General features: G+C 49.1%; 1 long non-coding RNA gene across 1 annotated transcript; it reads right to left on the bottom strand.

The window, feature by feature from the left end:
* Positions 1 to 15,296: 15,296 nt before the first annotated feature.
* On the bottom strand, positions 15,297 to 22,440 carry LOC105469411 (uncharacterized). The gene is made up of 4 exons (XR_979927.2): positions 22,375 to 22,440; positions 19,491 to 19,543; positions 18,605 to 18,790; positions 15,297 to 15,776 (listed from the first exon to the last, which is right to left on the bottom strand). It is a non-coding gene; the product is annotated as an uncharacterized lncRNA (long non-coding RNA).
* Positions 22,441 to 22,783: the final 343 nt, after the last annotated feature.

Here is a 22,783-nt window from a genome sequence, read left to right as displayed (position 1 = left end):
TGCCACCATGCGCAGCTAATTTTTGTATTTTTAATAGAGACGGGGTGTCACCATGTTGGCCAGGCTGGTCTCAAACTCCTGACCTCATGATCCACCCGCCTCGGCCTCCTAAAGTGCTGGGATTACAGGCATGAGCCACCATGCCAGGCCCTTGAATTTTTAAAAAGGCAGCTGCCTAGTATAGATCAGACTCTAGTGAACTTAGTATAGCAATCGCATATGAACACACGTGATTCCTATTGATCTATTTGAACAGCAGCAATAACATTTACTGAGCACTTACTCCAGAGCAGACATTAGGCTAACACCATACGTGGCTTGTTCTGCTGAATTCCATAGCAGTCTGATGAAGTTGCTTATATTGTCTTCATTTTGCCAATGAGGAAACAGGCCCAGAGAGACTGAGTTACACACCTATGGTGACAATGGCTTAGCACTTGGGCAGAAGCAAACAAACTGATGTAGGACCCTTGGAAAGTTGGATATCTGTGTTATGCATTAGCAACATGTTTGGTAAAACTACTGCCTGCTGTAACTTGGGAGGGTATCCCATGTGCTTTCCAGGCTGACAGCCAAAGGCAACGTGGTTGGAAAGCAGAAAACTTGTCATCTCTCTTGGCTACTGTAGGCTATATTTGTTGATATTTGTTGAGGATTTATAAGGAAGGGATGAGCTCAGGTGAGGATTGCCTGGTGGTTGAGCAGTAATGAAAGGAAATGAAGTCCAGAAACCCAGGGTCTTTCAGGGTTGGAAAATCTGCTACACCTCAGATAGGAAGAGATGAGATATGAGACTCATCTGGGCAAGGAAAGCCGGGTGAAACTTTTCTCTTGGATGCAGTTACTCAGGGCAAGGGGCAGGTTAAAGGTGGGCCTCCTATTTATTGTTCCACATAGCCCCAAGCTGGCCGTTGAGTAGAAAGGCCAGGCAGAAAGGATGAACAGGCAAAACATACAGACCTAAGAGCTGGATCTAGGAAAAGACGTGGCGCGTGTGAGCTTGGCCACTGGCCCACAAAACTGACCAGAGCAAGTAGGTTAGACACTCACTATGTAAAGAATTGTATCGCCAAGGAACCGGGAGCCAGCCCTTTGGACAGTTCCAGCTATAAAACAACTCTTGGGCCTCCAATCATCCATGAGCAGGAGGGACGGTGCTCAGCCCCCAGGGAGGACAGGCTCTGCCACTCCCATTTCAGCTGTAGCCAGAGACGGTGATGGAAAAGGAGGAATGTCCCAGAGAGAAGAGCCAGGGCCCGTGTGGAGAGTGGATAAGGAGAGTGTCTCCCGGGGAGCAGCACTGGCGTTTAATGAACGGGTCTCCCCTGAGTCCTGTCCCTGCTCCACCACTGTGTGGCACGGGGTGAGGGGGGCAACTTGCCTGTCTTTTTGGTCATGGCTCACTGGACTGAGAAGAGCCACACTGGATGAGAAGTGACTACTGCACATCACCAGAGACCCTGGGCTTTGAGCCAGATATAAGGACTAGATAGGACTTTGGGTCCCTCGGGAAGAGGGTGAGTGTGTTCCCTGAGTGAAAAGAAAAACTTGATGGTTTGGCAAACAGAAGGGTGGATTGTGGCAGAGATGATGGTGTCCACCCGCCACACCATTTGTTCTTCCTGAGCATATAGAAAGACCATTTCCTGTAGCATCCTGGAAATGCCCTGAGCATGTGGGAAATTAGAAGCAGACTCTCCGGGCCAGGTGCAGTGGCTAATACTTGTAATCCCAGCAGTTTGGGAGGCTGAGGCGGACAGATCACTTGAGGTCAGGAGTTCTAGACCAGCCCGGCCAATATGGTGAAACCCTGTCTCTACCAAAAATATAAAAAATTAGCCAGGTGTGGTGGCAGGTGCCTGTAATCCCAGCTACTCGGGAGGCTGAGGCAAGAGAATTGCTTGAACCCAGGAGGCAGAGGTTGCAGTGAGCTGAGATGGTGCCACTGCACTCCAGCCTGGGCAACAAAGTGAGACTCTGTTTCAAAAAAAAACAAAAAACAAAAAAAACAAGGAGCCGCCCTGATAACAAGGCTGGTGCTATGCGATTGGGTCCGGCCAATAGAATGTAAGTGAAAGCAATGAAAGCCACTTCCAGGCCTGGTCCTGGGAAACATCTTGAGTTGCAGCCCGCTGTTACCCTGCTGCAGACACTCCGGAGACCACACGTCCAGACAATGTGGCACACGGAGGAGGAGGGCCACCTAAACTCTTGCAAACTACTTGTGAATGAGAAGTAAGCCTTCATTGTGTTAAGTCAAGGGGGATTTCATGCTTTATTCATTTCCTCATCATCGTCTATTCGATCCCGACTAGCACCTCTTAGTGTAGCAGGCTCATAGGATATCGCTGGCACATCTTAGTATATCAGACCTCATCTTGGCCAGGCCCTCAGTTTCTGTGGTCCAGCCTCTAAGATAGTCAGTCTTTCAACCTCACCGTTTCAGAATTCTTCCTGACACAGGACCTTTGTACATGCTGTATGTCTTTGGCCAGTCTGCTCTTCCATGCTCCGCAATGACTGGGTCAAACCTCCCACCCATTCCTCAAACCTGTGACTTTTCCTTCTCTCCGTTCTCCCATGACCTCACTGACTTCCATCAGAGGACATTGAAGCCCTCAGGAACTCCCTTACCTTCCCACATCTGCACACCCATTCTCCTGTGACACAGGGACTTTGGGTTCTACCCTTACCTTGTTCCGCACCATCACTAGCAGCCTGCCTCTTGTATGCTCATCTGTCCCACTTGGCTCAGTGCTACTCCCAAGCCCCGGCTTCTTTGTCAAATCCAGTGACTCTCCTTTTTCTTTTCTTTCTTTCCTTTTTTTTTTTTTTTTTTTTTGAGACAGAGTCTTACTCTGTCACCCAGGTTGGAGTGCAGTGGTGCAATCTCGGCTCACTGCAACCTCTGCCTCCCGGGTTCAAGTGATTCTCCTGCCCTAGCCTCCTGAATAGCTGAGACTACAGGCGTGTGCCGCCACACCCAACTAATTTTTTATTTTTAGTAGACACAGGGTTTCACCATGTTGGCCAGGCTGGTCTCAAACTCCTGACCTCAAGTAATCCGCCCGCCTTGGCCTCCCAAAGTGCTGGAATTACAGGCGTGAGCCACCGCGCTTGGCTGACTCTTCTTTTCCTTTCCTCCCCTTCGTAATCCAGTTTCTCCAAGGGGTTGACTATACTCGTCTCCACTTTCTTAAAATCTCACTCATTCTTTATCTTAATCTATCCATGTTTCCACTTCATTATGCTATGAAAGCATCTCTAACTAAAGTCACCTGTGACTTCCGTGTTGCTAATCCAATAGGCTTTATTAAAATTTTGTCTTTGCCTCTGACCAATTATGGACACCTCCACTTCCCTTGATTTTCATTATTCTGTTTCCTTCTGCCTCTCTAGCCATGCTTCTGCCTCTGTGAGGCACACCGTCGTCTTCCCAGTCATTCTATTTGGAGTTCTTCACAGTGCTCTCCTAGGAGCCTCCTCTCTCCTCTGGATACTCTCTCTAGTGATCTCACCCATACCAGGGTAACCATCACCGCCTATATGTGGACAGTTCTCACATCTTCCTCTGAGCTCCAGCTTGCATATCTAACTGCCAACTTGACTCCTCCTTTGAAAGAGGCTGAAAAACCCTTCAAACTCAGCCAGGCCACCCTCCCTCCCTGTTCTATTCACCAAAAACTCCCTCGTCGTGAGATTCTCGGTGAATGGCCTAATCAATCATCCAGTTGCTCAAGCTAGGAATTGTCCTATGCTGCTGCTCCTCCCTCCATGGCTATCAATATGGTGACTTAGGCCTGTTGACTTAGCTCCAAAATAGTTCTTGAATCCATCACTTCTTCCCATCTCTAGCACCATCACTGTAGTCAAAGGTACTCTCATCTCTGATGGACAACAGGTACGGCCATCTGATCTGCCTTCATCATCTGGCATTCCCTTGAATCTGTTCTCTGCCTGCAGCTCCCAAATGAGTGTGCAGTTAACCCTTGAACAACACAGGGGTTGGGGCACCAACCCCGCATAGTCGAAAATCTGCGTATACCTTGATTCTCCAAAAACTTTACTAATAGCCTGCTGTTGACCAAAAGCCTTACTGAGAACAGTTGATTAACATATATTTTATGTTACATGTATTATATACTGTATTCTTAGAAGAGAGTTAGCTAGAGAAAAGAAATGCTATTAAGAAAATCAGGCCAGGCACAGCATCTCACACCTGTAATTAGCTTTGGGAGGCTAAGGTAGGAGTTGGAGACCAGTCTGGACAGCATGAGACCCCAGCTCTACAAAAAAAATTTTTGAAGTTAGGCAAGTGTGGTGGCACACCTTGTAGTCCCAGCTACTGGGGGTCTGGGGCAGGAGGTCGAGGCTACAGTGAGCTGTGATCACACCAGTGCTCTCCAGCCTAGACAACAGAGTCAGACTCTGTCTCTTAAAAACATCATAAAGAAGAAGAAATATATTTACTGTTCATTAAGTGGAAGTGGATCATCATAAAAATCTTCATCTGTGTTGTCTTCACAGTGAGTGGGCTGAGGAGGTGGAGGAAGAGGATGGGTGGGTTTTCTTGTCTCGGGGTGACAGAGGTGGAAGAAAATCTGTGTATAAGCCAGCCACAGTAGTTCACATCTGTAATCCCAGCACTTTGGGAGGCCAAGATGGGAGCTCAGGGCTGACAGAGGTGAAAGAGAATCGGTGTATAAGGCCAGACGCAGTGACTCACACCTGTAGTCCGAGCACTTTGGGAGGCTGAGTTGGGAGGATTGCTTGAGTCGAGGAGTTCAAGATCAGCTTGGATAACCTGGAGAGACCCTGTCTCTACAAAAAATATTTTTAAAAAAATTAGCTAGGCATGGCCGGGTGTGAAGGCTCACAGCTATAATCCCAGCACTTTGGGAGGCCGAGGTGCGCAGATCACCTGAGGTCAGGAGTTCGAGGCCATCCTGGCTAACATGGTGAAGCCCTGTTTCTACTAAAAATACAAAAAATTAGCCAGGCATGGTGGTGTGCACCTGTAGTCTCAGCTACTCGGGAGGCTGAGGCAGGAGAATCGCTTGAACCTGGGAGGCGGAGGTTGCAGTGAGCTGAGATCGCGCCACTGCACTCCAGCCTGGGCAATAAATAGAGCAGACTCTGTCTCAAAAAAAAAAAAAAAAGGCCAGGTGCAGTGGCTCACGCCTGTAATCCCAGCAGTTTGGGAGGCCAAGGTGGGCGAATCACGAGGTCAGGAGATCGAGGCCATCCTGGCTAACACGGTGAAACCCCATCTCTACTAAAAAAAAAAAAAAAATACAAAAAATTAGCTGGGTGTGGTGGCGGGCGCCTGTAGTCCCAGCTACTCGGGAGGCTGAGGCAGGAGAATAGCGTGAACCCAGGAGGTGGAGCTTGCAGCGAGCCAAGATCACACCACTGCACTCCAGCCTGGGCGACAGAGCAAGACTCCGTCTCAAAAAAAAAAAAAGAGCTAGGCATGGTGGCTCGCACCTGTGGTCCCAGCTACGTGGGAGGCTGAGGTGGGTAGATTGCTTGAGTCCCATGGGTTGAGCCTGCAGTGAGCAATAATCACACCACTGCATGCCAACCTGTGCAACAGAATGAAACCCTGTCTCTAAAAAAATGAAAGAAAAGAAAAATCGGTATATAAGTGGACCCATGCAGTTCAAACTTACTGTTGAAGGGTTACTTGAATTTCAATACCTTGGTCTGAACATGTCTTCCACTTCCTTAAAACCCTTCTGTGATTGCTGATTGCTCTTAAAAAAATGAAAATTCTTAACACAACCTACAGTGGCGCACTGCAGCCTTGACTTCCCAGACTCAAGCAATCCTCCCACCTCAGCCTCCCAAGTAGGCTAATTTATTTATTTTTTTATTTGTAGAGATGGGGGTCTCATATGTTGCCCAGGCTGGTCTTGAACTCCTGGGCTCAACTGATCCTCCTGCCTTGGCCTCCCAAAATGCTAGGCTTATAGACATGAGCTACCGCACCTGGCCTAACGTCTACATTTTATTTATTTATTTATTTATTTATTTATTTATTTATTTATTTATTTTTGAGATGGAGTCTGGCTCTGTCACCCAGGCTGGAGTGCAGTAGTATGATCTCGGCTCACTGCAACCTCTGCCTCCCAGGCTCAAGTGATTCTCGTGCCTCAGCCTCCCAAGTAGCTAGGACTACAGGCGCCCACCACCATGCCCAGCTAATTTTTTGTATTTTTGTAAAGACAGGGTTTCACCATGTTGCCCAGGGTGGTCTCAAACTCCTAAGCTCAGGCGATCCACCTGCCTCAGCCCCGCAAAGTGCTGGGATTACAGATGTGAGCCACCATACCCGGTCTCCATTTTAAATCCATATGGTGATTCTCCCGGGAATGCCTGTCTCTCCACCAGAATTTTAAGCCCCATGAAGACAAGGAAGGACTAGATCTATTTTTTGTTGACTTTATATCCTGGCGCCTAGCACAGCCCTTGGCATATAGAGGGTGTTCCTAATTGTTTAAGAAACGAGTATGGTTCATGCCTGTAATCCCAGCACCTTGGGAGGCCAAGGCAGGCAGATTGCTTGAGGCCAGGGGGACCAGCCTGGTCAAACCCCATGAAACCCCGTCTCTACTAAAACTACAAAAAGTTAGCTGGGCATGGTGGTGCACACCTATAGTCCCAGCTACTCTGGAGGCTGAGGCAGGAGAATGGCTTGAACCCGGGAGGCAGAGGTTGCAGTGAGCCAAGATTGCACCACTACATTCCAGCCTGGGCGGGCAACAGAACAAGGCTCCATCTCAAAAAAAAAAAGTAAAAAAAAAAAAAAATCAGTTGATGGATCCCTCTGATTTCAGAACTCAGAGTAAACCTTCCTAACAGTGAGAGCTATGCGGGTGCAGGAGTCAGAGGCGCCTTGGGCCTCCCGCTGTGATGACAGATTTTTTTCCCCTCCCAAGTTCAGTGTGCCTGAAGCATTAGTCCCACTTTCCAGGTGGCTGGATGCCCTGTGGCTGGGGAGAAGAGTTTTAATGAATTAGGTCTGTCTCTCTTGTGCAAAGTGGAGAGTTCTTGGTTCTCTGCCCAGGCCTCTGGAAGACCTGGGATGTTAAAAGAAGCAAACTCCCAAACCCAGGTGTGCTCCAGGAAATAGAAGCTGCATCACATAGTCCTGGAACCTGGGGCTCCAAGATCCGTCCACCCCCGCCGAGGGTGGGCATTACATTTCTCACGAGGAGGATGTGCTGGAGAAGCAGAAATAGTTGGCCATCTAAGTGACTGTGTGGGTGCTCTGTACTAGCTCTTACTGCTTCCTTACTCCCCATTCAATCTGGTGGGCCATCTTTGACTCTCTCCCACTGCCTAGCCCCAGTGCACACACATATACTCCCTGCTCCAGTTGTATTCTTCAAACTGTTTTCCCAGAAGAGAATGTCCTCTGCCTTTCTCCCCTCAGTGCGAGGGAGGTGCCGCTTACTGAGGCCTCCAAACTACGCTCTCCCCGGGTTCTCTCATTCATACTCGCAGACCTCCCTTCGGAGATTGTATCATCCCATTTCCTACATGAGGCTTGTCCAAGGTCACACTGCTGGGAGGCAGCAGGGCTGAAATTTAAACCCAGGTTGCCCTAGAGATGGTGGTGTTCCCAACTCCCTACTCATCCTCCCAGACTTACTCCGTTCACTCATTGCCTTCATGAGCACTGCGGATCTGTGACCATTTATACCGATATTCACTTAGTCTCTTTTCTTAAATAGAGCCCCTTTTTTATTTAAATGAATTACTTTTAAAAGGAAACTTTACATGACAACTATAAGTGAAAAAATCTCATCAATAGCGTCTCGTGCCACAATTAAAACTCTAAAAACAAATACATTCAATGTTGTCAGAGTTTTTTTTAACATTTTACTATAAAAAATTTCAAACATACAGCTGAAGTTGAAAGAGTTTTACAGTGAGCACTGGTATAGCCTCCACCTAGATTCTACCCTTAACTTTTTTTTTTTATTTTTGAGACAGAGTCTCACTCTGTTGCCCAGGATGGTGATCACAGCTCATTGCAGCCTCAACCTCCTGGGCTCAAGTGATCCTCCCATCTCAGCCTCCCAAGTAGCTGGGACTACAGACATATACCACCACACCTGGGGTTTTACCATGTTGCCCGGGCTGGTCTCGAACTCCTGGGCTCAACCCATCCGCCTATTTCTGCCTCTCAAAGTGCTGGGATTACAGGCATGAGCTACTGCACCAGCCTACCCTTAATTTTTTACTCTGCTGGGCTCTTCACATATCAGTTTATCTTTCCATCCCTCTCTCCACCCATTAATCCATCTCCTTTTTGGTACATTTCAAAGCAAATTACAGACATCAGAGCCCTCTCGCTAAAAGCTTCACAATGTATGTTATTAACTAGAATTCAATATTTAAAGTTATTCTTTTGCTGTAAAATTTACATACAATGAAATTCACACATCTTAAGTGTATGTTTGCTGAATTTTGACAAAGGCCTACACCACACTCTTACTGAAATGGAAAAATTGCCATCACCCCAGAAAGTTCCCTCCTACTCCATCCCCGTGCCCCACCACAAGTCCCAGCTCCAGACAACTTTATCTCTGGTTTTGTCTATCCTATTAGCTGGGTGTGGTGGTGCACGCCTGTAGTCCCAGCTACTTGGGAGGCTGAGGCAGGAGAATTGTTTGAACTTGGGAGGCAGAGGTTGCAGTGAGCCGAGATCATGCCACTGCACTCCAGCCTGGCAACAGAGTCAGACTACATCTCAAAAAAAAAAAAAAAAAGAAAAGAAAAGAGGTTTAATTGACTCACAGTTTTGCAAGCTGTACAGGAAGCATGGCTTGGAAGACCTCAGGAAAATTACCATCATGGCAGAAGGTGAAGGGGAAGCAGGCACGTCTTACATGGCCAGAGAAAGAGGAAGACGGTGAATGAAGAGGTGCTACATACTTTTAAACAACCAGATCTCATGAGAACGCACTATCACAAGAACAGCAAGGGGGAAATCCACCCCCATGATCCAATCACTTCCTCCAACACTGGGGATTACAATTCAACAGGAGATTTGGGTGGGGACACATTCAAACCATATCACCAGGTTTTGCCATGTTGCCCAGGCTGGTCTCAAACTCCTAGAGCTCAAGCAATCTGCCTGCCTCTGTCTCCCAAAGTGCTGGGATCACAGGCGTGAGCCACTGCATCCAGCTGTGGTCATTCTTTATATATCTTACATACCAGTCCTTTGCCACATGTGTTTGGAAATATTTCTACCTAGTTCGTAATTTGTCTTTCTCCTCTCCTTCTCCCCTTCCCTTCTCTGCTCTTCCCTCCCCTCCCCTCCCCTCTTCTTCCCTCCCCTCCCTTCCCTCTCCTCTTCCCTTCCCTCCCCTCTTCCCTTCCCTCCCCTCTTCCCTTCCCTCCCCTCTTCCCTCTCCTCTTCCCTCCCCTCTTCCCTTCTCTCATCTCTTCCCTCTCCTATTGCCTTCCCTCCCCCTTCTCTTCCCTTCCCTTTTCCCTTCTCTTCCCTCTTCCTTTCCCTTCCCTTTTCCCTTCCCTTCCCTCTTCCCTTCCCCCCTGCCCTGCCCTGCCCTGCCCTTCTTCCCTGCCCTGCCTTTCTTATAGGGTCTCACTATGTCACCCAGCCTGGAGTGCAGTGGCATGGTCATAGCTCACTGAGCCTCCAACTCCTGGGCTCAAGTGATCCTCCCACCTCCACCTCCCATGTAGTTGGGACCACAGGCACACACAACCACACCTTGCTAATTAAAAAACATTTTTTTTGTGTGGAGACAAGATCTCACTATGTAGCCCAGGCTGACCTTAAACTCCTGGGCTCAAGGGATCCTTCCTCCCTGGGCTCCCAAAGTGCTGGGATTATAGGCCTGAGCCTCTGCCTCAGCCCCATCATTTATTTATCTATTTTATTTTTATTTTTTTGAGACGGTTTCACTCTGTCACCCAGGCTAGAGTGCAGTGGCCCAATCTCAGCTCACTGCAACCTCTGCCTCCTGCATTCAAGCGATTCTCCTGCCTCAGCCTTCCGAGTAGCTGGGACTACAGGTGCACATCACCATGCCCAGTTAATTTTTTTTTTTTTTTTTTTTTTTTGTATTATTAGTAGAGATGGGGTTTCCCCATGTTGACCAGGCTGGTCTCCAACTCCTGACCTCTAGTGATCTGCCTGCCTTGGCCTCCCAAAGTGCTGGGATTACAGGCATGAGCCACCATGCCCAGCCCCCATCATTTTTATTTTATTTTTCCCCCATCATTTATTTTTAAAAACTTATTTTCCTATTGGATTGTTTGGCATCTCATCAAAAAACATATCTGTGGCCGGGCGTGGTAGCTCACGCCTGTAATCTCCGCACTTTGGGAGGCCGAGGTGGGCAGATCATGAGGTCAGGAGGTCGAGACCGTCCTGGCCAACATGGTGAAACCCCATCTCTACTAAAAAAAAAAAAAATACAAAAATTAGCTGGGCGTGGTGGCGCATGCCTGTAAATCCCAGCTACTCGGGAGGCTGAGGCAGGAGAATCACTTGAACCAGGGAGTCGGAAGTTGCAGTGAGCTGAGATCACGCCACTGAACTTCAGCCTGGGTGACAGAGCAAGACTCCACCTCAAAAAAACAAACAAACAAACAAAAACATATCTGTGACTATAAAAACAAATGTAAAACAACTACAACGAGTTATTTATTTTTTTTGAAATGTTTAGGCTGCGCACAGTGGCTCACCCCTATAATCTCAGCAATTTGGGAGGCCAAGACAGGTGGATCATTTGAGCCCAGGAGTTCATGATCAATCTGGGCAACATGGCAAAACCATGTCTCTACAAAAAATTTTAAAAATGTATTAACTGGGCGTGGTGGCACGTGCCTATAGTCCCAGCTACTCCGGAGGCTGAGGTGGGAGGATCGCTTGAGCCCAGGAGATCCAGACTGCAGAGAGCTGTGATTGCGCCACTGCACTCCAGCCTGAGTGCCAGAGCAAGACCCTGTCTCACATACATTTTTTTAAAATAAAATATTTGGCAGGGTGCGATGGCTCACCCCTGTAATCCCAGCACTTTGGGAGGCCAAGGCGGGTGGATCACTTGAGGTCCAGCATTCAAAGACCAGCCTGGCCAACATGGCAAAACCCCATCTCTACTAAAAAATACAAAAATTAGCTGGGTGTGGTGGCATGCACCTGTAATCCAAGCTACTCGCGAGGCTGAAGCAGGGAGAACTGCTTGAACCCAGGAGGCGGAAGTTGCAGTGAGCCGAGATCACACCACTGCACTCCAGCATGGGCGACACAGGAAGACTCTGTCTCGGGGAAAAAAAAAATAAATTAAGTGAAAATAAAGCGCGAGTAAAAGTAGTCTGAGTTACAAAAATTCATGTTTAAAAATCAGCTCCTCACTGAGAAAAATGGAACTGATTGTGACTAGGCTATAATAAAGGATGCTCAGTTTGATGTCATTTATATCGAAAATGAAGATGAAATTCTTCATCAAAAGACAAAGTTCTTTTTGAACTTTGATATTAACCAGGATTGAGAATGCCAAAGCTATATGCATGTGGGTGGAGAGAGCAAAAGATTTTAACTGCCTTCTCTGAGTGCTTACCAGTTTGTCACATAAAAAATGGTTGTCAAGGCCAGGCGCGGTGGCTCACGCCTGTAATCCCAGCACTTTGGGAGGCCGAGGAGGGCGGATCACGAGGTCAGGAGATCGAGACCATCCTGGCTAACATGGTGAAACCCCGTCTCTACTAAAAACACAAAAAACTAGCCGGGCGTGGTGGCGGGCGCTTGTAGTCCCAGCTACTCCGGAGGCTGAGGCAGGAGAATGGCGTGAACCCAGGAGGTGGAGCTTGCAGTGAGCCGAGATCGCGCCACTGCACTCCAGCCTGAGTGACTGAGCCAGATACTATCTCAAAAAAAAAAAAAAAAAAAAAAAATGGTTGTCAAGGCCGGGCGTGGTGGCTCATGCCTATAATCCCAGCACTTTGGGAGGCCAAGGCGGGCAGATCACTTGAGGTCAGGAGTTTGAGATCAGCCTGGCCAACATGGTGAAACCTTATCTGTACTAAAAATACAAAAATTAGCCGTGCGTGATGGTGGGCACTTGTTAACCCAGCTACTCGGGAGGCTGAGACAGGAGAATCACTGGAACCCGGGAGGCGGAGGTTGCAGTGAGCCAAGATCGCACTACTGCACTCCAGCCTGGGCAACAGAGTGAGTGAGACTCCGTCAAAAAAAAAAAAAGAGGTCATCAATATGCAGAGGTAATGCTTTGTTGCAGCGACGTGTGCTTAAGTTCAGGTCTCAAAAATCCACACCGGACATCCCTGCCACATCTATCGTCCATTGACAGTGCCTTGGGAGGTTCAGGGAACTGGGGTCACATGCTCTGTGTCCCAGTCAGTGTCAGGAAGATACCCAAGACAAAGCCTCCTTTAGCCAATCAGTATCTTCCTTGGTCTTATCCTGAGACTAATAATATGCGCTTATTGTGTGTGAAGCACATTTCTAATTTATCTCCTTTCTTTCTCATAAGGAAGAACAAAGGCACTCTTGTCAGCCCTACTTGAACTGAGAAACTGAGGTGCAGAAAAGTCATGAGACTTGCCCAACGTGGCTCAGCTGGTTAGTGGGGGAGGTGGGGCTTGGAGCCAAGCAGCCTAGTTGCATGGCCAACCTGCTTAACCCCTCTGCTGTATGGCCTTTTCCTGAGAAAAGGGGTTCGGTATGCTGGTTACTTGAATTTAAAGCTATAACTTTAAATTTTTAAAGTTTAAAAAAAATTTTTTTTCAGAGAAAGAGTCCAACTCTGTCACCCAGGCTGGAGTCATGTGGTGTGATCACGGCTCACTGCAGCCTCAACCTTCTGGGCTCAAACAGTCCTCTCACCTCAGCCTCCTGAGCAGCTGGGACCACCAGGTCCAGCTAATTATTTTATTTTTTGTAGAGATGGGGTCTCCCTTTGTTGACTAGGCTGGTCTCCATCTCGTGGGCCCAAGTGATCCTCCTGCCTCAGCCTCCCAAGTAGCCGGCACCATCACACCTGGCTAATTTTGCAAAGATGGGGTCTCACTATGTGGCCTGATATAGTTTGGCTATGTCCCCACCCAAATCTCATCTTCAATTGTAGCTCTCGTAACATAATTCCCACATGTCATGGGAGGGACCCAGTGGGAGGTAATTAAATCATGGGGGCGGGTCTTTCCTGTGCTTTTCTCATAGTAGCGAATAAGTCTAAGGATATCTGATCGTTTTATGAAGGGGAATTCCCCAAGCTCTCTTGCCTGCCACCATGTAAGACGTGACTTTGCTCCTCATTCGCCTTCAGCCATGATTGTGAGGCCTCCCCAGCCATGTGGAACTCTGAGTCAGTTAAACCTCTTTCCTTTATAAATTACCCAGCCTTGGGTACATCTTTATTAGCAGCATGAGAACAGACTAATACATTGCCCAAGCTAGTCTTGAACTCCTGGGCTCAAGTGATCCTCCCTCCTCGGCCTCCCAAAGTGCTGAAAATTACAGATGTGAGACACCACATCCAGCCCAGAAATTTTCTCGTGATTCTGGAGGCTGGAAAGCCCAGGATCAGGATGTCAGCAGGGCTTGCTTCCTAGTGAAGGCCCTCCTCCTGGCTCGCAGCCTTCTGGCCGTGTCCTCACATGGCAGGAAGAGAGCTCCAGCATCTCCTCCGCTGAGGACATCAGTTCTATTGGGTCAGGGCTCTGCCCTATGACCTCATTTAACTTTAATTGCCTCCTTAAAGGCCCTGTCTCCAACGATCACATCGGGGGAGGGCTAGGGCTTCAACATATGTATTTGTAGTGGGACACAGTTCAGTCCCTAACGAAATGAGAGCTCTGGAGGGTCGCACGGTGGCAGTTAAATGCTTGTCCTGGATGTGACACTTTTTCTTCACTATTGCTCACAACCGTTTGGCCAGAACTGGTCACATAGCCCCACGGGGAGCCCAGAAGTACAGTCCCATCCCATGCCCCAGTGGTGGGGAGTCAGAAGTAAGGTCGAGCAGCATTGATTTCCACCATCATAATAAACTTTTGAATCTTTACTAAGTGCGGGGCCTGTCCTATATGCTTTCTTGAATCAGGTGCCAGGGACCAGTGGGAGAAGGTTTTATACGAGAAAATGGCACATTCTGAAGTGGAGCTCACCAGGTGAGAATGAGACCATCCTAGCATTGAGCCCTGGCTCCTTGGCTGACATGCTCTGTGACCTTACACAAGCATCTTCACATCTCTGAGCCTTTGTGTACACATCTATAAAATATGGACAATGTGGCCGGGCACAGTGGCTCATGCCTGTAATCCCAGCACTTTGAGAGGCTGAGGCAGGCGGATCACCTGAGGTCAGGAGTTCAAGACCAGCCTGACCAACATGGTGAAACCCTGTCTCTACTGAAAATATAAAAATTAGCCAGAAATCGCTTGAAACTCGGGAGGTGGAGGTTGCAGTGAGCTGAGATCATGCCACTGCACTCCAGCCTGGGCAACAGAGTGAGACTCCATCTCAAGAAAAATAAAATATGGACAATGCTTTTGGCACACTGTATGGATAAAGCACCTAGCACTGTGACCTGGCCATTGGAGAGGCAGCATTGCATTGCGGCTAAGCTTGCAGGCTTTGGAGTCAGCCAGACCTGCATTTGAATCTTACTCATCTGATTTTTGTTTTGTGCCTTTATATGTGTGTGTGTGTGTGTGTGTGTGTGTGTGTGTGTGTGTGTGTGTGAGGGGGGGAGAGAGAGAGAGAGAGAGAGACTGTGCTAAGCAAGCACAGTACATGGAAATAACTGGAATTGGAACTCAGGCACATTGGCCTCCAGTAAGCATGCTTGTACTGTTACCCTACACACCCCTTGGGTTAGCACAGAGAGATTATGTATTTATTTAAGGCCAGGCGTGGTGGCATTAAAAAAAATTTTTTTTGATGGGGTCTCACTCTGTCACCCAGATTGGTGTGTAATGCTGCAGTCTCAGCTCACTGCAACCTCCACCTCCCATGCTCAAGCAATCCTCCCACTTCAGCCTCCCAAGTAGCTGGGACCATAGGCGCACACCACCACACCTGGCTGCTTTTTTGTTGTTGTTGTTGTTTTGTTTGTTAGAGATGGGCTTTCATCATGTTGCCCAGGCTGGTCTTGATTTCCCGAGTTCAGGCAATCCACCTGCCTCAGCCTCCCAAAGTGCTGGGATTATAGGCCTGAGCCACTGCACCCAGCCACAAGATTCTCTTAAAACCCCATACTTACCATCCTCTCTAGATGTTTCCTCTCCCTCCTATGCATGATATAGTTAGCCACTATCTTTCTAATAGAAAGGTGTACTAGTCACGTTAGGCTAGACTCTGATGATAAATAAACCCCCAAATCTCAGCGACTTAACAACGCAAGGCTTATTTCGCATTTGTGCCAAGTCCAATGCGAATCGGGCAGCTGCTCAGGACAGCTCCTTTCTGTGGCGGCCCAGGGATCCAGGCTCTGCCATCTCAACATGTGGTCCCCACGGTTGCTACTAAAGGGAATGAGAAAGTGCGGGTAACTCACATTTGTTTGCAACTCGGAAGCAACACGTGACACTTCTCAGAGCCCTTGGGCCACAGCCAGTCACATGTTCCTGTGGAACTGCAAGGAGCCTGGCAGGTGTGGTTCTCCTTGGTACCCAGGAAGGAAAAGAGAAGCAGATCTGGCTGAGCCTTTAGTGTCTACCACAGTCTGTTCTGCTGGTTTCCTTGTACCACATTGGATTCGCTCTTCTTCCTACACACAACAAACAAAATGAAATGCCTTTCCAAGAGAGAAAACCCAGAGTGATGTGCAGCTCCTGCCTCCAACCAGGGTCTCATGGGCTGCCCTGGGGTCTCCTTATGAGGTCTAGAGGTGGCCCTTTTTGGTCCAGAGATGTAGGAATTTTAAAAAGTTACCTGTTGGGGGCCGGGCACAGTGGCTCACATCTGTAATCCCAGCACTTTGGGAGGCCAAGGCGGTGGATCACCTAAGGTCAGGAGTTCAAGGCCAGCCTGGCCAACACAATGAAGCCATGTCTCTAGTAAATATACAAACAAAATTGGCCAGGTGTAGTGGTGCATGCCTGTAATCCCAGCTACTCAGGAGGCTGAGGCAGGAGAATCACTTGAACCCAGGAAGCAGATGTTGCAGTGAGCCAAGATTGTGCCACTGCACTCCAGCCTGGGTGACAGAGTGAGACTCCGTCTCAAAAAACAAAAATAAATTTAAAAAGTTACCTGTTGGGCACAGTGGCTCACACTTGTAATCCCAGCACTTTGGGAGTCCAAGGCAGGTGGATCACTTGAGGACACGAGTTTGAGACCAGCCTGGCCAACATGGAGAAACCCCATCTCTACTAAGAAATATAAAATCTAGCCAGGTGTGGTGGTGCACACCTGTAATCCCAGCTACTCGCGAGGCTGAGGCACAGGAATCGCTTGCGCCTGGGAGGTGGAGGTTGCAGTGAGCCGAGATTGTGCCACTGTACTCCAGTCTGGGTGACAGAATGAGACTCTAGATTAAAAAAAAAAAAAAAAAAAAAAGGCAAGTTACCTGCTTCCCCCTCCCCACGCCATACGCAAAGGCAGAGTAGGGGCAGGGGCAGGATAACCACAGTAAGGATACCCCGGGAAGTGGGAGCTGGGGTCTGCTGGGCAGACCTTGTGGAGGGGTAGGGAAGTTTCTGGAAGGAACTACCTTCATTGCTGCTCTCAGGGCCACTTGGCTCCCTCATTTGAGGCTCTTTTTCCCCTACCTTACCTTCCTTAATCATATCTGAAGCAGGGATTGTGTGTTCCGCCCTCCTTGAGGGTCGTGTGGATTTCTCGACCCACTTCCTGCCCATGGAAGTTTTAAGTTTCAAACAGTCACAGTCTTTTTAAAGACCAGGCTCATGGCCAGGGGCGGCGGCTCATGCCTGTAGTTCCAACGACTTGGGAGGCTGAGGCAGGAGCATCTCTTGAGTCCAGGAGGCTGAGGCCACAGTGAGCTATGATTGCGCCACTGCACTCCAGCCTGGGTGACAGAGCAAGACCACCCTTTCTCAAAAAAAAAAAAAAAAAAAAAAAAAAAAAAAAAAAAGCTCATGGTTTTTTGGGCATTACTGTTTTCTAAAAATTTCAGTAGGCTTCTCATCTGTCTGCTTCCAGTGAGTTTCATATGCCTGAATGTAACAGTTAATTTATGTCTCAATTTGTCTGGGTGACTGGGTACCCGGGTATGTGATCGAGGATATGTATTCTGGGTGTTTCTGTGAGGATGTTTTTGGATGAAATTGACATTTAAATTGGTAGACTGAGTAAAGCAGTCTGTCCCCCTAACGGGGGTGGGCTTCATGTAATCAGCTCAAGGTTTGAATACAACAGAAAGACACTTTCCCGAGCGAAAGGGAATTCTTTCTGCCTGGCTGCCTTCAAACTGAGACACTGGCTTTTATCCTGCCTTCAGACTGGCCTGGGAACATTGGCTCTTCCTGAGTCTCAAGCCTGCTGGCCTTGAGACAAGAACCACATCAGCTCTCTCAGTTCTCAGGCCTTTGGACTTACACTGGAACTAAGCCATTAGCTCTCTTGGGTCGTCAGCTTGCCAACCAACTCATCCTGAAGATCTTGGGACTCACCAGCCTTCATAATCACGTGGGCCAATTCCTTTTTTTTTTTTTGAGATGGGGTCTTGCCCTGTTGCCCAGGCTGGAGTGCAATGGCACAATTATGGCTCACTGCAGCCTCAACCTCCAGGGCCCGAGTGATCCTCCCCCCTCAGCCTCCCAAGTAGCTGGGACTACAGGCACGCGCTACCATGCCCAGCTAATTAAAAAAAAAATTTTTTTTTCTTGTAGAGACGGAGTCTCACTGTGTTGCTCAGGCTGGTCTTGAAATCCAGAGCTCAAGCAACCCTCCACTTCAGCCTCCCAAAGTGCTGGGATTACGGGCATCACTGGCCCAGCCAGAGCCAATTCCATATAATAAATATGTCTCTCTGTGTCTCTCGGGTATGTGTGTGTGTGTGCACATTCTGTTTTGCTGGAGAATGCTGACTAATACAGAATCACATCCTAATTTATTTCCTAAGAAGTTCTCAAATCTTCATTTCTTTGCTTACGCTGCAGTAACAAACAAAACCCCGAAGCTCAGAGGCTTAAAGCAGCAAGGTTTATCTCTCTATCACATCCTGGTGTGCTGCAGAAAAAGCAGCTCCAGGGCAGCTGACTCCATGCAGTGACTCAGAGATCCAGCCTGCTTCCATCTTTTGGTTCTTCCATCCCAAGTGTGATTTCTACCCACAGAGAATGGAAAACTAACACCCACCCCTAACTACTCAGACTGGGAGTGGCACTGCTCAATTCCACCCACGGAACCAGCCATGTGGCCCTTATCTAACTGCAAGGAAGGCAGGAAAATGCAATGATAATCACAAACATTTCTTGAGTGCTTTCTCTATGCCAGGCTGTGTGCTAAGCATGTAAATATTGTCTTTTCTGTATTCCAAGCCCTAAGTCTCTTAAAGTTCTACTGTGACTTCATCATACAGCCAAGGAAACAGGCTCAGAGAAGTTAAGGAAGTTGTCCAAGGGCACATACCTCATAAAGGCGGGGCTGCAGAATTGAACCAGATCTCTGTGCATTGGAAACCCATCCCTTGACCCCGTCCTGGTTTCTTGCTCATCTCTGCCAAGAACATCTTCATTCCATCTGAGGATTGGGAATGGCTTCTTATTTTCTGCTCCATCTCATTTCGTCTTCCCCGGGAGTCATGAATTTTTAAACCTTGCGTGAGATCAACAAGTTCACCCAGAGGAGACAGTAAAAGAACAGAACAGGCAGGAACAGAACAGCCATCAGATACACAGGATAGAGTCTTCCAGGAAATGCCCACCAAGGGGAGAAATGAACCACAAGTGAGGCCAGGACTGTGGGAGGCTGGGAGGGAAAGCAATCCAGTCATCAGGGGAATCATTTCCTTTTACGAAAGAGAGAGAGATGGGACTTAGCCATTAGACTTGGGCTATTTCAGTTCCTGGTAATGACACAGCTCAGTGAATAGAACCCCCAAAGCACTTTCGGAAGGGGGGCCCCAGTCCTGGGCAGCTCTCCTGCCTTAAGCACTGCAAGTCACAGAGCAGAGAAACTGGAGATGGGCAAAATTGATGACAGTGAGGCCTGCCAGCGGGCCACTCCCTGAACCCAACCTGCGCAACCATGGTCATTACGTCACCCGTCACTCCTTGGTGCTCACGCAGCTGAGCCCACAAAGCAGGGCAGCCCCCACCCCCAGCACTAGATGGAAAGGTGGTCACATGAATCCAGGGCTCCCTGCTCTACCTCATCACAGGGAAGACAGGGCCTCACAGGCTTGGTGTCCTCCCGGTCAGCTCTTCTCTGTCATTATCCCCTTTATGGTGCATCCCAGCTTCAAACTACTCCCCTGAAAAGGTCAGTTGGAGCAGCTGAGCTTGAGGCATCTCACCTGTGTGAGCTTTGCTGGTGAGATCAGAAGAATCTGGGCTGGGAAACGGTACTCTGGTGGGCAGAATGAGGCATTCAGTGAGCTCTTGTGTCCTTTGTGGGCACCTCGGAGTCTGGCTTGGGAGAAACTCCCTGTGCAGGTCCAGCCAGCCTAGAGGCCGGGCTGAGTGTGGGTTGGCATGAGGCTGACTCCCCTCCATGCCCCGCTGTAATAAGGCAGAGGGGAAGGACCTTGGAAGGGGTAGGCTGGGGTCCTGCTGTTTCACAGATGGCAGGTGAGGGGACCAGGGGGAGGGGACGTGGAGCCAGCCATCACTTGAGCATATGAAGATAGAGCTCCAAGTCCTCTAGGCCAAACAAACAACACTTCTCAAACTAAAGCAAGCCAAACCTCCTATTCTGGCTCCACCCCCTCTTCACAGGCAACAGGATCAGATGGAGGCAGTTAATTAAGAAGGGTCACATAGCACTATTTGTGCCAGAGCCAGACCTCAAACTCAAGCTTAGAAGAGGCTCAGAAAGGGGCAGGGATGTAACCTCAACTCACCTGAAGCCAAGAAACATTACTCTAGGCTTGTCCCAGCCTCCAGCATGGGAATTTTGAAAGTAGGAGTATAATTACCCTCTCCCTGCCACCCCCAGCCTCCTGGGCTGGGAGGGCTTAGTGCCTTTAAGCTGTATCCCAGGGATCTGTTTCTCATTCCTCAATCATCTTAGCTGATTCGAACAATTTCAAACCTTTCTTCTCTGAATTTTTCACCCAGCAGTGCCCAGCACAAACTAAGGAACATGAGAGGGATGAACTCTTTAAAAGGATTTTTAGACTTAGCATGGTGGCTCACACCTGTAATCCCAGCACTTTGTGAGGCCGAGGCAGGAGGATCCCTTGAAGCCAGGAGTTTGAGACCAGCCTGGGCAATAAAGCAAGATCCTGTCTCTATAAAAACTTTTTTTTTTTAATCTTTGCTTTTTAATTTTTTTTTCTTTATAGAGGTAATCAGGTTTAAAAAGAGATTTAAAAAGTCATTGGAAGTCAGATTTTGAAAATAGAGAACCCGTAGCTTGACCTTTGAGGCAATATCAAAGTGGTCACCAGCATGACCTTTGAAGCCAGGATGTCTGGGTTCAAATAATGGCTTTTCCCCTTACTAGCCGTGTGACTTGTGACAAGTTACGCAGCCTCTCTGTGTCTGGGTTTCTTCATCTATAAAATGGAGGAGCTGATACCACCCACCAGGTGGGAATGCAGTGAAGTTTAATTGTGCTAATCATGGGAAGTGCTTAGAAACAGTCCCTGATACCTAATAAACCAGTGAAAGTTTGCTATTATTGTCATCCTGTCAAGCTGCTTGCATGCCTCCTGGGATGGGGAACTCACTCCCCCCAGGGCAGCCTGTTCCCCTGTTGGATTATTTAGTGTGTTAGGAGGCTTTTCTATCCATTAAGCTGAAGTATGCCAACCTGTCTCTTCCCTACAAGAGCCCTGGCTTCCCTCTGAGGGCAGCCATAAAGACCCACGTCAACTGAAGCAAAATGACACGTACTTGGTGGTGTGTGGCTTATTCACTTGAGTTAATCCTCCTTTGGGGAACTGCAGCCCACACGGCCCAGCACAGAGTGCAGATGGCTGTCTCTGCTCAGGACTCGGCATTCCGCGGTGGTGTGCTCTGGCCTCGGAAGCCTGTGAGGGCCTACCCCACTGATCCCAGCCAAGGAGCTCTATGGGCTGAGACCCAGCATGCCCTCTCACTGGGTCCTCTCTGCTAACCTAGTGTATCTGTAGCCTCTGCCTTCCTATGGTAGGGAAACAGGGGAATCTTTTTTTTTTTTTTTTTTTTTTCTGAAATGGAGACTTGCTCTGTCGCCCAGGCTGGAGTGCAGTGGCGCGATCTCGGCTCACTGCAACCTCTAACTCCCACGTTCAAGGAGTTCTCCCTGCCTTAGCCTCCGGAGTAGCTGGGATTACAGGCACCTGCCACCATGCCTTGCTAATTTTTGTATATTTAGTAGAGACAGGGTTTCACCATGTTGGCCAGGATGGTCTCGAACTCCTGATCTCAGGTGATCTGCCTGCTTTGGCCTCCCCAAGTGCTGGAATTACAGGTGTGAGCCACCGTGCCCGGCCGGAAACGGGAATCTTACTGCCTAGGACTGGCAGAGCCAGAAAGTAGGAGGCAGTTGCCCATCTGGCCAGGGCAGTCCATCCCTTTGGAAAATCATCCCTTTGGAAAAACCCAGTGCTACGGTCCCGGCGCTTTCTGGAGAATTTGCTGGTGTGTTCCAGAGGACAGGGCATAGATTCCAGGTTCAAAGCCAGCTCCACCGCTCCCTGTCTGCAAGGCCTCAGGCAGCTTCCTCACATGTAAAATGGGCACGATTACAGTAGTTCCCACATAGGGCTGGGGGTGAAAAGCGACGAGGTGATTCATAGCTCAGCTCTGGCACAACGAAGTGCTGAATAAATGGGGACGGGTATGGAAGGGAGCGGGATGAGGTGGGCCTAGATTTTCCAATATGGAAGGACTTTTAGTCTGTCCCTTCATTTTGTAGATGGAAGGACTGAGGTCCACAGGTGACAGGTCCAAAAGTAACACTGCTCTTGGGCCACCTGGCACCTGCAACCAGGGGAGGGGCCCCTGGGCTCCTGCTCCCTGCGGGCTCCAGCGCTTGCCCTCCCGGGACACTCCTTGCCCAGACCCAACCCTTCTGTTCTGGAGGGATGGGTGAGTGAGGCTTGGGGTGGGGCTGTGACCGGTCGACGGAGCTGCTCTGTGTCCAACCCCTAGGACCCCGCCCCCACACCCCAGTCTTAGGGATGCATCTGCGTCATCTCCTGCAGTTCCGAGTTACGGCCGCTGGGTGTCGCCACACAGCAAAAAACCCACCGGCCGCCGGGAGGACAGGACATAACGGAGGCTCTGATGGGACAGCGCCGCCAGACCTTGATCCACGACCCCAGAACTCCTGCCCAGGTCCTTGGTCGGCTACAGCCTAGAGAAGAGAAGAGAAGCCCTAAGGGACGATTTCAAACCTTTCTACCACCCCTCCTGGCCCCCTCCACCTGTTAAAAGGAAAACCTGGCTCCAGCCTACCTGGGGGCTGCTTCTCCCAGCTGAGCTCCTCCTCCCCACGCAGTGCTCCAGCCATGCTGCACCCGTCAGGGCTCCCGGCCTGCTGGACGCCTGTCCGCCTTTGTGTTGTCGGGCCCTCCACATAGAGGGCCCTTCCTTATCTCTGCCTGGTGCAGGCCTGTTACCTCTTGGGCATAGGGTATTTCAAATCCACCAGCGACCC

The sequence above is a fragment of the Macaca nemestrina genome, chromosome 12 (assembly GCF_043159975.1).
Source record: "Macaca nemestrina isolate mMacNem1 chromosome 12, mMacNem.hap1, whole genome shotgun sequence".
Taxonomy (NCBI): Eukaryota; Metazoa; Chordata; class Mammalia; order Primates; family Cercopithecidae; genus Macaca; species Macaca nemestrina.
Note: the sequence above shows the minus strand (reverse complement) of the source record. Positions and strands in the feature narration are given on the sequence as shown.